This window comes from Natator depressus, chromosome 9 (assembly GCF_965152275.1).
Source record: "Natator depressus isolate rNatDep1 chromosome 9, rNatDep2.hap1, whole genome shotgun sequence".
Taxonomy (NCBI): domain Eukaryota; kingdom Metazoa; phylum Chordata; order Testudines; family Cheloniidae; genus Natator; species Natator depressus.
Window position 1 is genome coordinate 41,034,669 of NC_134242.1, and position 15,523 is coordinate 41,050,191.

A 15,523-nucleotide genomic window follows, 5' to 3' on the forward strand; every position below is an offset into this window, starting at 1 on the left:
ACAGTTGAATTCTTACAGAACTGTTAGAGATACTGCTTAACTCAGTTGGCTGTATGTGATCTGCTTAAGAGCTGTATAATCATATATTCTTTCTTAACTAATGAAGAAACATTGAAAATGCCATACTGAATAAGAGGCCAACAGGCTGCTTTCATGCACAATAGTTTTATACCTGCACGTATTTCAAGGAAAGATGAAAAAAATGTATAATGCACTTAATTCTTGGGAAAAGTTGTCCCTTTCTCTAGTTGATCAGAATCTCCACCCTCCTCATCACCTAAATATGAGGACTGATAATTCTTGTAATGTTGAATCAGATATTATGAATGCAGGTACTAGTATTCAAATAATTGTCAAATCTCTTGGTTGTTTAACCTAATTTAACTACAAACCTCAGTAAAAAACTCTAGTACTGAGTTGCGCACATTTTCTGTGTAGAAAAAATGTTATTAAATGCATTGCCTTTTGGCCTCAACTGTCTTCAACTTTTCTTCTGCATTTTCTTCAGTTTTTAGCCCAGATCCTAGGAAGAAGACAAGATTTGAAAAGAGCATGCCAGGTAAATGCAATAATGGTCAGTTTTATATTTGGAAAAAAGAAATGCCAGTGTCTCCATGTGGGAGTTGGGGTTGTGATATCCTGTATTTTTTTTTTTCAGTCTCTTTATTCTTAAACAAAACCCAGAGCTTCTGCCCTGGTAGGAACCAGACACCAGATGGAGTCTATGTCTACACTTAATGCTACAGCAGCATAGATGTAGCACTTCAGTGTATACACTCATCGTGACAGGAGGGTGAAAAACATAGCTGGGTGAATCTAACTTTTCAGTGTAGACCAGTCCTTTAACCCAGAACTGAAACCTATGTGGTAATTAAACTGCCTAAATTAATACAAATACTGTACCTACAACTATTTGTTGTTTTTTAAAAAAAAACTAGGAAATCAACAGACAAAAACCTTTAATACAGAATTACGGTTGCCTGGCACTATATCATGCACTTCCAGAATGTCAAATTCAGTTGAACTCAAACCTCTGACAGCTAGGAAATACATAGTTAAGGTACATGCCCACACAACCTTAATTATTCCCTCTTTAAGCCATGTCCTAATACACACAAACACATACTCTGACTCTGCCCTTGCAGTTCATGTACATCACTTAGGACAAATGACCACCCTAGGTCAGAGTATAAACTGTTGTTTAGGTGAGCTGTAGTGAACGGAAGCTACCTATGCTCAAACACTTAATCTACTCCATAGAAACAAAACCACACCTGCTGAACTTTATAACCCCTCCAGCCTTATGCACAGGATGCTACCTAATAGTATACTTTCACTTACCCATTGTTAAACCTACTCTCATATCCTCTCTCAGCTGACAATCCTCGGGCAAGAAGATCCCAGTGCACTTACTGACACAACCTAAGGTACACGTGCACCACCTTCCCTTGATTATGCATATTGGGGTGGGGGAGGACAGGGAGCAGGGCTCAGGACTGCTCAGATCTCCTATCATAATCACACCTCTGTCAGGTTGTTCCAGCTAATTCTTCCATTCAGTATAGCTACACCTAACACAGAGAATGCAACTGAAGTGCATGCAGATAATATCCCATAGCTATTGCAGCTCCAGGAGGGCACAGTAAAGGCTGCATTGGCATGTACCTTAACTGTGTATTTCCTGGTTTTCAGAGGCTTGCATTTAGCTGAACTTTATATTCTAGAAGGGTATAATATACAAAAGGGCAACCTTACCTCTGTATTAACTAAGCTTTGTGTCACTGAATTTACACAATGGTTATTACCAGGCATTCCACAAAATATCCGGATTTAAAAACTTACGGAAAGCTATTAATTAGTCTGAGAAATCTTTATTTTTAAAGAGTGTTATAGATTTGTATGCTGTAAGAAAACAGCATGAAGAATCAGGGCCTTCATCTGCACTACCGTGACCTTTTTTTCCCCTTCCAGATTATTTTAAAATTACCAGCTTCAAGAATCCTATGGATGACTGTGGGAGTTACACAGACACAGTGCTTACACAATGAGGTTTTGAATTACATGTTTTATGCATTCAATTATTGAATTCAGCTATTCATTGCTTAAACTACCCTCTGTTTTATTCTCTTATTATCCCCTAAAACAGCTGGACCACAATCAGCTATGTTTCAGGAAGTTGTCATCATTTGCTGCTTCCATTCATGTCAACGCTTGTGCTGATGATAGAATGTCACAATGTCCTGTGCCCATCTCCAGTATGAGACACTATATTGACCCCCCCACATCAGTCATCAGCAGGGTTTAAACCCAGAGCCTCTAGAATCACAGAAAAGACTTCTGCTGCTTGAGCTAACAGAATAACTGATAGCAGCTAGCAGCAGTTATCCTCTGTGTGGACCAGCCACTAAAGGTGATGCAACAAGGAATTTACTAAGTACACAACTATTGCTGCTTCTGCCTAGCAAGAAGTTTGGGAATTTGTATTTCTGGGTTTTATGCCTGCCTTCTAAGGCCATGGTGTGAGGCTCTGTAAGAGCTGTGAAGTGAACAAACTTATCCACACAAGACAGTGGAATTGCTGAGACTAGAATTCATGGTATCCTGGCTCAAGTCCAACACAATTTTCCTTATTCCAAAGGATATGATGGCTGCAGCAGTTCTCTGCAGGGAGTTAATGCATGCTCAATTGAGTTGGCATATTTGCAGATCTTTAACTGCAAACCTCTAACAAGTTCTACTGAGCATGTGTGAAGAGCAACTTCGCAGACCCTGAGCAAATGTAGATGGATGTGCAAAATTACCCCCTTGCTCCAAAGCATGGAGGCACTAGAGCTCTTCCAAAAAAACCCGAACAAACAAAAAATTGTTTGGAAAAAATATTAACACAGGGAAGATTCCAAGAATGACATTAAGGAAAAATAATAAACTGATTAAACCCTTTTGCTGCTTCTTAAAAAGATTGAAGCAGCCAGCTGGCATGAAAAATATCAACCCAAAAGGTTACAGTTTTTGGCAAAATTCTAAAAAACTGAAAACGTGGACTTATAAGGGAAAATGTTAGGCAATGTTATCTGTAGGCAGCGCTTCACTGATACACATCACTAATTCTTTACTGCAGCATGTAAAGACTTCCCCTTCTTTGTATGTCCAATACATATTAATACATGTGATGAATGGGGGGAGGGATAGCTCCCTTTTATGGACACCCAGCCAGCCAGTAGCTATAAAATCTCTCTTAGTAGCTGTTCTCTAATTGCTCTACCTGTAAAGTGTTAAGTCTCACTGCTATGCATAAAGTAAAGGAGTACTTGTGGCACCTTAGAGACTAAGGTGCCACAAGTACTCCTTTTCTTTTTGCGAATACAGACTAACACGGCTGTTACTCTGAAACCTGCTATGCATAGGTAAAAGGAAGTGAGTGGGCACCTGGCCAATAGAGACAATGGGAGGGCTAGAACTTTTTTAAATTGAGAAAAGATTCCCTTTTTGTCTGTCTGTTGCTCTCTGGGGGAGAGGTGGACAGGGCAGCAGCTATGCTGCAAAAAGCTTAGGCCAGGTATGCAAAAAATCATCAGTATCATACCTAGAAACTACTCATTAAAACCCCAGATATGTAAGTAGATCAGAAAATGTCTAGGAAGATGCAACTAGGTTTATCCCTTTTATTTCTTTATGGTTTGTGGATTCCTCTATGCTAACCCCAGGTGCTTTTGTTTTGCTTGTAACCTTTAAGCTGGACCTTAAGAAAGCTCTTCTTGGTGCTTAATCCTTGTAGCTGCTCTTTTAAAATCTAGCAAAAGCCTGAGTTCGCAGATGTATTGTCTTTTTTTTTAATAAAATTTTACCTTTTTTAAGAACAGAATTAGATTTTTGTGTTAAGAGGTTTGTGCAGATGTTGTTTAATTAGCTGGTGGCAATAGCGGATTGCCTTTTTTTATTTTCTTTCAGCTTTTCCCCAGAGGCGAGGGGCAGGCAGTGAAAGCACTTGAGGATACCCCACAGGAAGGAATTCCCAAGTGCGCCTTCCTGGGCTCTTAAAGGGGTTTTGCGCTTGGGTGGTGGCAGCATCTACCAATCCAAGGTCAGAGAAAAGTTATAACCTTGGGAATAAGCCTGGAGTGGCAAGTATTAATTTTTAGAGTCCTTGCGGGGCCCCCACTTTCTGCACTCGAAGTGCCAGAGTGGGGAATTAGCCTTGCTAATACATCTGAAGAAGACTGACAACACAAAAGCACTTTACACCTTGGGACAGTTGGACCACGACTGTCAACACACAAGGACTTGGGGTTTTTTGTTTTGTTTTCCCCCCAAACATGTCACCTCCATCATTAGTTTTAGTTTGTGCAATGTCGTCTAAAAATCTTAGTTATCGAATTGGATTTAATCATTTGGTTCTTGCAGATACTAGTGAGTTGGGATGGTAATAAACAAGTATATGTCCTGAAGGGTGAGAAGAAAAACCAAGTTGGAAACATTTTAGATTGAAGGAGACAAAGGCATGTGGTAACAGTTGATTTGCAGGGATACAGCATAGCATACAGTTACAAGGTTTGATGGGGTTTTTGTTCCAGGTTTACCATCATCTTTCTTGCATAGCTGCTAAATGCTAATAACCCCTTTCATTACACTCACTGGGCTTAATTTATCTCCACCTTCCTCCCTGGTAAGCCACACATCTTCAGTGGATTTTGCTTCAGTCCACTGCACTGCAGCCATTAACTCTTCCCATTTAATAGTACCTCAAATTAATTCAGGTTCTGAAATTAACACTTAACAATAAACCACAGTATTCACCTGATGGAAAAAGCTTCTATAGGAAAATGTTTGCTTATTCCACAAAACAAAACTCTAGCTAGAATTATGCAATAATCCACATCACAAAATAATTGCAAGATTTCTCAGGGGAACCTAGCAAACACTCAACAAGCTAATGGCAATATAGCTATTTAAAAAAAACCAAACACGACTGAACAGCTGACTTAATAAAGTGGGATCCAAAGAGGAATGTGCAGTGAGGCTGAGAGGCCATATAGGCCTGTAAAGAAAATAAGGGAGTCAGTGACGTTTAGAAAAATAAATGAGTTTACATAACACTGGACTCCTGAAAGGACAGTCCTAGGCAGGGAAACATTGGGCCCTCAGGACTTTTGATACCTTCTGAAATAAGCAGCAGCACACTGTATATTTATGTCGCCAGATTTGGGTCTAGATAGATAATTTGTACAATATGAATTTCTCCACACTGGAACTGGAGTGTTGGCTATAATACAGACATCTAAATTAACTAATCCTTACTTGATTAAAGTGCATTGATATTCTCTTATTTAGCATTTCCCCTTTTTCACTTTGTCTTGTTAGAATTAATTCTATGCAATTACATAAACTTACCAGAAGCTATATGTTTACACTGTAGAAGCTTGTGATAGGCATCCTACACTGCCTTAACCTGGTATAATTAGAAGGTCAATAACCTGTGTGTGTATATATAATATACAACATCCCAATCAGCTGACAGGCAGACTCTTATTACACTATTACAATATTAATTACACTGACAAATTCTAATTATTGGCACCAGGCTTCAAGTTGAAACCCCTTGGAGGACCTAATGGACATGCTGTCCTGGGAGGCAACAGCTTGGGAGGGGGAAAGCCATCAGCTGCTGAAACACTACTGTAATTGTTTCCTAATAATTACTGGTTTTAGTTATAACCTCTTTTTTGCAATTCCCTTGTTGTTTCAGTGCCTCTAATCAACAATAGGATGTTTTAATAATAAAGTGTTCGAAATTCCACCACTACAGAGAAATTTCAATGCATTTATATTTTCATACATTACTTTTTAAAGTTTAATGCAAGTGTCAAAATCTAATTACTGAAACCTGCGGGAAGCAAAATGCTTTTTTAATGTGGTGGCTTAGCTGGTCTTTCAGTGTTTTGTTGTTTGGTTGGTTGGTTGGGTTTTTTTTGAGGGTAGCAGCTAAATATAGGAAATGTAGCTTGCAACACTATATACTTACCAATTGTTTTAATACTGTAGGATTTGAATGTGTGAAGACCAGACAGGGATTTCCCTCCCACCTCCCCCCTGCAGTTTTGTGAACTAGTTACATGCAGTGTTGCCAATTTAGTGATTGTTTGGAAATTTGAATTGAAATTGAAACATTAATACACACTTTAAAAGCATATACACATATGTTATGATACACTGTATCTGAAACGGTATAATAGATTTGAAAAGTATGAACATAGACTAGCTTCCTTATCCAGCTGCTATTTTTTACGTCAGTGACAGTGCATTCATTTTGGTTATTTTGGCCAACCTAACAATTTCAAATTATGATTTGTAAACAAAGTCTAAATGAACTCTCCCTGACAGCTAGTGATGAGCTGGCAGGAAAGGCTTCAGGACCAGATTGTATTTACATTCACACCTAATCTACCTAAGTATCTAGCAAATAGAGCTGTGTTGCCCAAGTGATAGATTTTGGCTGGGGTTGGGTTACAAATCATTTGAATGCACTAGCAGCGAGGTTCCCCCACTGAGAGCTCAGCTGAAATCACTGAGAGCTGATGGAGCCTCAAGAGACCAACTCGCAGAGGTCACGGTGGCAGCAGAAAGTGATGGTGCAGGGCCACTGGCAACAGAGCGATGGAGTGAATGGTGGCACAATGAACAACAGCGGCCAGAGCAAACAGTGAGCAGCTGGAGGAACGAGCAAGGTGCCTTCTTGCCCCCCACCTAGGAGATGTACTTATGTGAAAGCACCTCTGAACTAGGAGTCTCCACTGACCAAGGACAACACCAGTGAATGTTAATGAGGCTGTTACACAACACAGTTCATGTGAACAAACATGGCCGTGGCATCATACTTTCTAGTTAAGCAAGAGATACCACACACTACAAACTGGAGGCCAATGTTAAGTGCATTGTCACTTGTTCATCCTGAAGTTGAACACTGTTTCCGAACAAGACCAGCAATTGCTCACTATCTTTCTGTAAGAAACTCAACTGACTAGCTAGATGCATGTGATGCAACAGTGAAAGACTCAACAGTTGAAAAAGTGAAGAACTCTCTCACCACGTGCAAAAAATTTGCATACATGGCTGACGAATGCACCAATGCAAATGGTCATCAAGTATTAAGTCATTGTGTACATTATCTTGATGTCAGTGGTAGGCCAGTACATGCATTTCTAGATGTTCAAGTCATAGAAGACACATAGGCTGCATTTGTGACAACCCACATCTTAGAAGAGTTAAATGTTTGTCATTTGGCCCCCAAACAGATGGCTGCTTGTGCATTTGATGGAGCTGCAAACTTCTCTGGAAGACATGATTGAGCACAAGCTTTGCTCAGAGAAAAGTGTAACCCTAGTCTCTCCTATACACACTACCGAGACCATCTACTCCAACTAGCGCTAGTACAAGCTGCAGACTCTTTAAAAGACATTTTAAAAAGCTATACATTTTATGTCTTCATTATATTCTTTTTTCAGGTAGAGTCCGGAAAGACTGAATATCTTGAAAAATATAGAAGATACACTGGGACTGAAGTCCCTGGAAAAACCCTCTGGCTTTCTCATGAACGATCCTTGGCTGTTGTCTTAAAATTACTCCAGCCATTATTACTGGCTTTGGAAAGTATCTACCAAGATGGGATGGATCTAAATAGTGAGGCTGATGTATTACTTTTGCTACTATGGTCAGAGAAGACTATTGCCATTCTCTGTCTTGTAAGTCTACCGTTGAAACCACTTGGGTCATTAAATAATGCCATCCAGGCATCTGCTTCAACAGTAGTAGATCTTTGTCCAGCAATAGAAGCTACATTTGGATCAATCAGAGAGCTATCCATTGCAAAAGTACTGGAAGAAGCAAAGACTTCAGTCCAGAAGTTGATTAATAAAGGCGTTTATACTGAATCCTTAAATGAAGAGGACAAGAAATGTTTAAGACAACTGAAAAAGTACAAAGACTTGATTCTTAAAAATCTACAACAGCGACTTCTAGATTCTACTCAACCTCTACATAGCTTTTACAGATCCCTGTCTTATAAAACACCGACAGTTGAGTGGAGTGAGGCACTACCAGCAATGGGGTTGCCATGTGCTCAGGACAGAATAGAGAATTTGAACACAGAGTGAAATATCATATGATGAATGAATGACAATTGGCTTCAACTTCTTTTTTATCATCACTAGTGGCTCGACCCGATCTTTATGCTATGTTTCCTGGGCTGAAAGAAGTAGGAATTCATCTCTTGCTACTCCCAGTCACAACAGCTACAGTTGAGCGTTCCTTTTCATCATTGAAAATAATTTTGTGTTTTTGAAAGAAGTCGCCTTCTGCTTGATCATGTGAATGAACTAATGAGCATATCAGTTGAAGGAATGGAAATACTGGACACACGAGAAGCCACCAAAGATGAATGTATTGCATTCAAGAAGTTCATTAACAGAGTTGTGCAAATTTATAACAAGAAACCAAGAAGGATGTAGATGTAGTGCTTCATAGAAGGCTTGAGTAGCCAACTTTAATTTTGTGTGATGATTTTAAAATCTAATGGTCATGAAACAACATTTTTCAGTTTTCAGTATGGTGCCATAAAGCCCACCTTCACGGTCTCACCCCTCATCAGCCCTGACCTCCCCCTCCTCCCGCCCCGTAAATTTGATTACCCCCCCCCCCCATTTCAATTCCTGGGGAAAACACTGCCCAGGTGTGCCGTCAAGTATTTAAGAAAAAGTAAGCTGACCAGAAAACCCAGACAGGTTTATATCGTGCAGTTAATCTGTTTTTTGCTTCATTTAAGATGCTATGGAATGCCAACTTGATACTGCCAGGTAAATGCATTTCTGTGCATTTTTAATGAGACAAACATCCTGTAACAAATAAGCAAGCAGTTATGCATATTATTTCTTTCTTGACTTTGGTGCCCCTCTCTCTTACTGCGCGCTCTGCCCTGCTAGTACTCCTTCTGGCTTATCCCTAATGTGCACTTGCCTCACTTTTGTTCTCCGACCATGAAGTCTCTTTGGCAGAAGGCTAGTGACCACATTAATTTCCCCTATTACGCATTTACTCTTCATTCCTTCAGTTCTTTTATCTTCTTTGCTGAAAAGCTCTACCTCTCCCCCATTCCATTACTCCTGGGGGAATTCTATGCCACTCCACCGGTGCAGAATTCCCTCCTGCCCACCACCACAGAAAATACATACATGGAAAGGCTCTGCAATTACACCTTTTGCCCACAGGGGCCTGCTATGGTGCCAGAAGAGAGGGCTGCCAGCTGTGGAGAGGCAGAGGCTGCTTTCCTCACAGTGCCATGCACACGGGGCCAGGTGAGGAGGCACAGGATGGGGAAGGACAGACAGAGCGAGGCACAGGGTTGCTGGGGGTCATAGACTGGGGTTCAGAAGGGCTAGTGGGGGGACTGACAGGAGTGAGGGTACAGAAACTAGTGGCGTGACAGTATTAAGCCAGGGGTGCACATGTAGGTGTAGGGAAACAGATGTGCCTGACTAAATGGAAAAGGCTAGGGGTCTGCATGGGAGGGGGAGGCTCTCTAACTCCCTAACAATCTCTCCCTACCCAAAAAGCCCTGTTCCATACTTCTCCCTCCCACACCCAACAACTGTCCAACTTCACACCCAGACTCCTTCCCAGCAATTACTTCCCTCTCATTCAGCTCCTCCGTTACCCCTACTCCCCCAAGCCTTTGCACTGCTTCTGAGATATGCAGGAAATACACTTCTGTATTGTTGTTTAAATGAATTACCCCAAGTTCTGTATTAATTTGCCTAGTAACTAATCCATTTGTCAAATATTTCCTAAACCTTTTTGTTCTCTGTATTGCTACAGAAATACTTGCTGACAGGTATTTTGAAATAATTGAAACTGGCATGATTATATTGTTTATTTTGACAAATAAAATATGCAGAATTTTAAAATACTGGGTGCAGAATTTTTAATTTTTTGGTACAGAATTCCCCCAGAAGCATTCCATGGAATCCTACACTCACTCACTCACTCACCTGGCAGATTACAAGGTGGTTTTCCCAGGGTGAGGTTTATCCATTGCACTCCAAGTGTGGTGACCCCTCTATATCCCCACTTGCAGGAAACTTGAATGAATGAACTGTGGTGGTGGCGAGGGGAACTGTGTCTAGACTTTCCCCAGAGGGCGGGGGTTGGAGAACCCAACAACCACCAGCTGCCTCTGACTCCCTCTTTAAACCCTCTTCCCTCTCTATGCAGGATCTTAAGTTTCCCCAAAGAAAAAAAATCCAATAGGTCTTCCCCTCTACCCCCTTCCCCCAGGTTTCTTAGCACACTCCTTCTCTTCTTTCTCCAACACTGATGTCTTCTGCTAGCTCTTTTCCTTCAATCTCTCCTTCTGCTCCCATGACCTATAGCAGGGGTCAGCAACCTTTTAGAAGTGGTGGGCCAAGTCTTCATTTATTCATTCTAATTTAAGGTTTCACGTGCCAGTAATACATTTTAACATTTTTAGAAGGTCTCTTTCTATAAGTCTTTAATATATAACTAAACTATTGTTGAATGTAAAGTAAATAACGTTTTTAAAATGTTTAAGAAGCTTCATTTAAAATTAAACTAAAATGCAGAGCCCCCTAGACCAGTGGCCAGGACCCGGGCAGTGTGAGTGCCACTGAAAATCAGCTCGTGTGCAGACTTTGGCACGCATGCCATAGGTTGCCTACCCTGACCTATAGTATTACAAACATTGAAGTGTTTAAATGTCAGGTCCCCAAAATTGTGACTTTACCTGGTTTTTTTTATTGGCCTTTTTAGTTTGAGATATTAGGGTACATTTGGTGATTCAGGGAACATATGTACAACTCATTAATTCTATCTGACATACTACTATGAAAATTGCTGCATCAGTAATGCCCCTCTATGTGTACCCACTATGAGCTGACAGGGTTGTCAGATCTCTGCCAGAGCAGGGACAATGATGGGTCATGACAACTTGACAACTCTAACCACAATGGTTATGCTAAGGAGGGTGAGAGAGTTGGGGAACCAGTTCTCTCCAACTTCCCTCAACAGAGGATGGTGTTTGGAGCAGTGGAAAGTTACCAAGCAGGCCAAAGGGACAAGTGATTAAGAAGGTTATAAAAAGGACTGCAGAGGAGTTGGGGGAGAGCGAGGAGCCATGCAGACAGGAGGGGAAGGAGATTGGCAGCTCCCATAATGAAAGGCAAGCTGAGGAGAGAAGGCTCCATGTTTCAGGACACAGGCCATACACTGGAGCCGGACTTGTGGCTTAACCAAGGACTCTGACCCGAGTCCCAAGAATGCTGTGGAGCAGTGAGGAAACTGAGGCCGGAAAATGAGTGGTTTATTATTTTGTATAGGTCTGTGTATTTCTCCTGCTATTAAAGAGAAATGTTTTATTCAAGTCCTGTGCAACATCTATGGGGGTTATGTGCTACACATTGTGTGGTCCCTTGAAGAGGTAAACCAGAGAGCTCACACCTTCAGCTGAAGCTCTGGGAGGGGGGTGTTGATGCTAAATGAGGAGTCTGAGGAGTTAGCACTGGTTCCAAGGATTTGGCAGAGGGACTGCATGGGCTAAGATCTCAGGCTGGGATGCTAGGCAGAGGCTCTGCACCCTGAGAGCATACCTAGGACCCCCAAGCTAGGGACAGTGCCTGGGCTCTGTTCAAACTCCAGGGGCTGGATTCCTTCACAACAGTCTAGTGAATGGCCAAGAGAGGGTGCTTGAGTGGACTTGTGGTGAACACTCAGGTCATGTTTTCAAGCATGTGTCTCAACTATGAGGTCTAGAAAGTGTGTTCTTCTTAATGAAAGCTGAGATTCGCATCATCACGTGCGTCCAGGAGCTTGATGTTTAAGAAACACCAAATATCATGCAGGATGGCAACACTGACTTCTTTTTATGCTCCTGCCCATGCTCGTTTTCTCTTTCTCTTTCATCAGGATTATATCCTAACCAGTAAAAACACAAGAATGTTTTGTTTTCCCTTATTTTTGGGTAAAAAGCAGGCTGGGGAAAAGCCAGCCAACCCAGCCTAGACACAATCCCAAGCATTCTTGTGGCTTTCAGACAGTAAATGCTCTAAGGCAGGTACTGTTTTTCTTCTGTGTTTTTACAGTGTCCGGTACAATGGGATTCCAGTCCTGATTTGCGTATTTGAGCTGTATCCATAATAGAAATAATTTTTATCTCCAATTTCACAATTATCATTCTTGTAATTATTTCCTTCATTGCTAGACTTAAATGATCTTTGTAATTTACTAGAGACAGGGTTGTAAGTCCTCTGGCAACAGTGCGAGTGGAAATGAAGTGATGGTTTATCACACGGTGGTGGTGTTTGAGTAGAAATCTGACACTGATTATACTGTTTCTGTTTAATTTTGTTCTGGATTGCCATGTGCATAGTATTAAGCCACAAGATGACACAACAGCCTTTAGCATTTTGGTTGCTAATTTGAATTTGGCCCAGCTCTGTAGCAATTTAAAGTACAAGAATATTGAAGTATCTATGCAAGACTTTCGTGAAACGGGTTTTTAGCCTTTCAGTGCAGTGCAAGTGGACAGTTCCTTACAGCACATAAACCACCATCACAATTAGCTCACCCATCTACCCTCTCAGGGTTGTGAATGGAGGCACGAGAGGTGTAGCATGGCATTGCTATTCTAAGCCTGTTTCATAGTGGCACTACTTCACAGGTGTAGACCTGGCTTGAGATGAATAAATGGACCTGAATGAGGCCCCATTTCTTGGGAGACTAGATTAGGGAGATAAATGGATCAACAGGCTGGAAACATAATATTTATACGAGCTAAGATACGGGTGAACGCTCAGGGAACCATTTATAGTGGACAAGATAACAATGGATAAAATAAGCCTGGAACATAAGATGAGATACAAGATATGCATGGACAGTGCATTCTGTACTGAGATTGGTTCCTACGAAGTGAAGCTAATGTAATGTTATAAAGTAGTAGTTCCCAAGCTGGGGTTCACGAAATGTTACAGGGGGCTCTCGGGGGGGTGGGGAGAATTCCCTAATGGCAGACAGGGCTGTCTATAGGGACCCTGGGCAGCATGGGGCTAGCAGCCCGGAGCCTTGGGGACTTCTAAGAGCTAAGCAGATCAAAGCAAACGTATCTATCGCACTGAGAAGATTTAAACTTCAAGACTCCTTATACGAAATAGAAAGGGAGGTGGATTTTTTTGCTGTTTTTAAAATTAAACAGGCTGCTAGTGTTGTTTTAAAATTATTATTATGAACAAGTTTAAGCTTTGTTGTAATGTGCATTGTTTGCCTGGACTGCTAAAGACCTGAATCCTTGTGTAGGAGGAACTCTTTGAGTTGGCTTCTTAAATACCTTCATGCTGTTTCACATCTGATACTCTTTGATGAAACATAGGAGCCAGAGCCACCAGCTCGGGGCGGGGGGGGGGGGTGCCAGTATGTCAGCGTGCCCCTTCCCCCGTGGGTCCCTCCCCTTTTTTTCCGGTGGTCCCCTTGGCGCCCCCCCCCCAGCTTTTCTGGCGGTGCCGCCCTGGTCCCAGGGGCTTTGCCCCCGCACCCCTTTTTTCTACTGGCGCCTCTGATAGGAGCCTTGTCTTATAACAGACTTAATCAAAAGTGATACAAGCTACAAAAGTGAGATCTTGGAAGAGTGTTGTCATTTTCATCATGTAATAAAAATACTGTAATGGTAAATAAAAATTAATAAATAGCGTGTAATAAGCATGTCATAAAAACAAATTTTGTATGTCCAAGATCACTGCTTTTATAATTTATGCTGAGGTAAGAGAGAAAATCCCTAGAAATATTAATTTTTAGGAGGGGGTTCACAAGACTTGACATTTCAGTGAAAGGGGTTCATCAGTTGTTAAAGTTTGGGAACCACTGTTATAAAGGAAGAGATTTACTGTGTGACTTTGAGTGCATGTTACACCCTATAGCCACCCATTATGCTTGGGTCTGATCAGCTCCGCATTGCTATGCTGTATGCCAAATAAAGGAACTTGAGTGATGAGACTAGACCCCAACTAAGTTCTTTGGGGAAGTGGGTGGACAAGATCTCAGAGGCACCCCAACAAGGAGCAAAGGTGAGGGAGCTTGCACGACTTTGTTCTTGGGGGCAACCTGAGGCATCGTGGCCTGTGTAGGGTTGCCAGGTGTTTGGTTTTTGACTGCAATGCCTGGTTGAAAAGGGATCCTGGCGGATCCGGTCAGGTTGTTAAAAGTCTGGTCGGCGGTGCTGTGGGTCTAAGGCAGGCTAGTCCCTACCTGTCCTGGCTCTGTGTTGTACCCCGAAAGCAGTGAGCAGGTCCAGTTCCTAGGCAGGGGGGCCATGGAGCTCCGCATGCTGCCCCTGCCCTGAGCACCAGCTCTGCACTCCCATTGGCTGGGAAGGGGGGGGTGGGTGCCCCTAGGTGAGAGCAGCATGTGGAGCCTCCTGCCCCCCCCCACCCCCTGCTTAGGAGCCAGACCCCTTACGGGGTGCAATGCAGAGTCAGGACAGGCAGGGAGCCTTCCTTAGCCCTGCTTATCAGCAGCTGCCCAAGGTAAGCCTTGCGCTCCCACCCTCTGCCCTAGCCCTGAGCCCTCCAAACCTGGAGCCCCCTCCTGCACCCCAAACCTCTCATCCCCAGCCCAGAACCCATACCCCCCGCACTCCAATCCCCTGCCTCAACCTGCAGCCTGGTGCCCCCTCCTAAAACCCACACACCTCATCCTTAGCCCCACCCTGGAGCCTGCACCCGCAGCCCAAAGCCCTCACCCCCTCCTATGCCTCAACCCATAGCCCCCTCCAAAATCCCTCAGCCCCACTCCCCAGCTTGGAGCCTTCTCCTGCACTCCAAACCCCTCATCCCCAGCCCCACCTCAGAGCCTGCACCCCCTCCCACACCCGACCTCCCTGCCCCAGCTCAGAGCCACCTCCCACACCCTGAACCCCTCATTTATGGCCCCACCCCAGAGCACGTACCCTCAGTAGAGCCCTCCCCAGCCCCCACCCCCCTGCCCCAGCCGGGGCAGCGAGCCACGGAGGGAGGGGAATGTCGCGAGCAGGGGGCGGGGCTAAGGTGTTCGGTTTGTGCGATCAGAAAGCTGGCAAGCCAAGGCCTGTGGGAACACAGGGACAGACCTTGCCTGCCATAGGCCTATCTCCTGCGCCGGGGTGGGGCAGAGGGTCGCGCTCACGATGTGAACAAACAGGCCACGGCTGAAGGAAGGCCCTAATCCTTATCAGGCAGGCGGCCGCGGCCATGACAACCCCCCTTTTTCCTCCCATATGGAAACTATAGTTCCCAGCATGCAGCGCGGCAAAGACTACATGTCCCAGCATGCTTTACGGCACAAACGGACTATAATTCCCATCAGGCCCCGCTACTAGGTTTGATAGCCACACCCCCTCCCTCAGGGGGAAGCGGATATTGCGTCGTACATTGGTTTCAGTAGGAAGGTGCGTCCGGCCCCCTCAGACGCCACAGGAGCGAGGAGTCTCGTTCCC

General features: G+C 43.3%; 1 protein-coding gene across 1 annotated transcript in view; it reads left to right on the forward strand.

Annotated features, from left to right (window-relative positions):
* RBP2 (retinol binding protein 2) overlaps nucleotides 1-2,280 on the forward strand; it is a 39,023-nt gene extending 36,743 nt beyond the window's left edge. The window contains exons 6-7 of the mRNA XM_074962980.1: nucleotides 509-559; nucleotides 2,147-2,280. The gene's annotated coding sequence lies outside the window, so the exon portion shown is untranslated. The remainder of the gene's footprint in view (nucleotides 1-508; nucleotides 560-2,146) is intronic.
* The last annotated feature ends 13,243 nt before the right edge of the window (nucleotides 2,281-15,523 follow it).